This window comes from Alexandromys fortis, unplaced genomic scaffold, assembly GCF_014885135.2.
Source record: "Alexandromys fortis isolate MF-2015 unplaced genomic scaffold, M_Fortis_MF-2015_v1.1 scaffold_28, whole genome shotgun sequence".
Lineage (NCBI taxonomy): Eukaryota > Metazoa > Chordata > Mammalia > Rodentia > Cricetidae > Alexandromys > Alexandromys fortis.
Window position 1 is genome coordinate 12,405,692 of NW_026067901.1, and position 2,980 is coordinate 12,408,671.

Genomic DNA, 2,980 nt, shown 5'->3' on the forward strand with positions numbered 1-2,980 from the left:
AATGCCATGCGCTCGACCAATAACGCCGAGAATCCATGCCAGCAATGGTTTGGCATGGCTGCCAAGAGCCTGGCCCTGGGAGGAGAAGGGTCCCTAGGCTGTGTGAAACGGGACCTGTTCTGCTAGTCCACAATGCAGAGAAGCCACCGAAGCCCTGCTTGGGGGTTCTGCTGAGATAAGGGAATTTGGATCGCATGGCCATAAGAGGACATGCCCCCCCCATGCACCCAGTGTCACCACAATCAGAAGTGACCACTGCTGCACTCAGCACATTGCTACAGCTACAGCAGGGCCATCGAGGCCTTGGGACACTGATGCCCCACGGAGGGCAGCAGGTCCCTATCGGATGCAACCACGTGTCATATGCCCCATCAACAAGCATTTCTCTAGGTGGGAAGGCTCAGCAGTTGACATGCATAAACTTTAACAAGCTCATGAGTCCCTCCAGGTCAGAACCAGCTCTGTCCGGTCTGAGTGCCATCCTGGGTATGGTTTTTCTTACTGTCCAAAGGTATGGGGAAAGGCGGCTGCAGAGCTAGTAACCTTTTTAATAATTTAAGATGTAATTATAAAAGCCTAAATTAGATGTATATACCGTTCTCAAAAATATCAAGGGAGATTCTCAATTTAAGATATTCCTGCTGAGTGCTACTCTGGCCAGAAATTCCAATAGTAAAGAAGGGCGGTTCGCCAAAAAACCCAGCCCGGTATCAGAAAGCCAGAGCACCTGGGCAGCATTCCTCTTTAATCTGAAGGGAAAACGTACCCAGCCTTAAAAAATTTACCTGTGCACATTTCGCAACCACGACGGGTCCTAACCCTACCCAAGCCTGACGCCATCACTGCTCACAAACCCTCCCCACCACTGCCTGGACAGTGAATCCCAAACACCTCTGCACACACATCTGCATCCTAAGGAGGAGACTCCAGATTCCAGACTCCAACTAGAAGATGCCAAAATCTGATGCCAAGACTACACTGCACTTTGTGCCTGCTTCCTCCAGCAAGTGAATATAATCCATTTTTTTTCCTGCCCAGGACACAAGATTTCTTTCTTTCCCATGATTTCAGGTTTTCCACACCTATACTCACAGCCTTAGATGTCTGAACATCCCTAAAAGTTTCTTGGCTTGGCATTTTGGAGGTGCAGGTTAATATAGAAAGTCGGATGCTATGAACTTTCAGCATTCAAAATAAACAAGATCAACAAAAGGGATTTTTAAAATAAAACCTTACTCAGAAGACAAATATTATCAATTTGCAAAAAAAAAAAATATCTGTTGAGTAATAAGTAGATGCTCCCTGCCAGGACCTGTCTGTCCCTTGTCTGTCTTCCTCCACTGGCCCCGGGGCAGAAGAGTCTTAACTAAGGGTCACTTGAAGTAGCAGGTATTCACTGACTAAGTGCCCCCCTTGGAATTCCCAGAACCATATAATGCTGGCTTCTCCAATACTCTCTATCCAAACCCTGGCACAGCAAGGCCACTCTGAATCCCCAAGGTGAACCTCAGCCACTGATCTCACATTTAAGGTGGCCCACCACCAGGCATAGTGTGGGCCAGATCAGCCCTTGGGGGGCAGGCCGGGAATACTCTCCTTGGGGTAGAGGCCTCGGAGATAAATCCAGTGTTTTCAACTAATTTAGAAGGCAGTCTTCAGGGCTCCACATACTGGGTTTGTTGATCACGAGGCGCAAACTACTTTCGGTAGTTGGGGATATAAAGGAGGGCTAGTGCGGTCTTCTCCACTCCAGTTAGACTCCCACAACCTACAGGCCACTCCCAAGTTCATCTGAGAACAGGACGTGAGGAGGAGGAGGAGGAGAGGAGGAGGAGGAGGAGGAGGAGGAGGAGGAAGAGGAGGAGGAGGAGGAGGAGGAGGAGGAGGAGGAGGAGGAGATGACATTGGAAAACCACAAATATGGGCCCACATTGTCTGGTGGAGCCCCTGGGAAGCGATTCTGCCTCTGAGTCCTTTTTATTCACTTGCATTCCGAAACCCAGCTAGGCAGGCCAGACTTGGTCTAAGGGAAACCTCAGCAGGCCCATAACCCCAAACCTGGCCACCTTTCCAAGGACTGCAGACATACCCCCTGTGGCCTTTGAAAATAAAGCACAGGAGGAAAAAGATAAAATAGTGAAAACTTAAACTGCACTCCACAAAGAGAGATGGGCATACCCATACCCGCTGAGATTTCCCCAGAACCACAGCTCAGGGGACTTTCGTTTCCCCCCGTAAACCTCTGCCCTTGACTGTGAGGCCAGGGCCCACACTACTCGAATGCCTGAACTCTGATCACTGGACAGTCCTCAAAGTAAACACCCCATATAAAAGATCCATTGCCTCTGCTTGAAGGCAACTGTTGCTATTTCTCGTGCAATATCCCTGTAACATCAGAAAGTGTGGCTAGTGTCCTTAAAGGTTTCTCTTTGCTCCAACAAGGTGCTTTGAGGGAAAAAAAAAAAAAAAAAAAAGGAGGTAATCTTGCTGGGTATTTCTGAATGAACAGCCAGGAGAAAATTTCCCCAAAACAAGCTATTTGGCAAACGTACCCTTCATGTGTCAGAGTGGCAAAACTGTCCTATCAAACCCCTATCCGTATCTCTGGCAAGGATGCTGGACCACAATAGGGAACAAAGCTCAGACCCGTACCAGAACCCTGAAGTCATTTTCCAGGAAAACCTCATACTGCCCTGTGAAGGGGTAACATATTCTGAATCCCTAAGGAAACCTCTGTCTCCTCTGCTGTATCTAAGGCAAGATTCACAATGTATGCAGTAGTCACATTTACACAAAATCCCCCGGGACGGGGAAAGTTCTGGCTTTGCAAGTTACCACCAGCCAACCCAAAGGCACTGGGGAGTCAACGTCTCGGTGTCCTTTCTGAATAAACCAGAGGTGGGATCTGTTACCTAGAATATAACATAATATAACATATATAATAAAATGCACACGGTAGTAAATGATAAAAATATAAGGA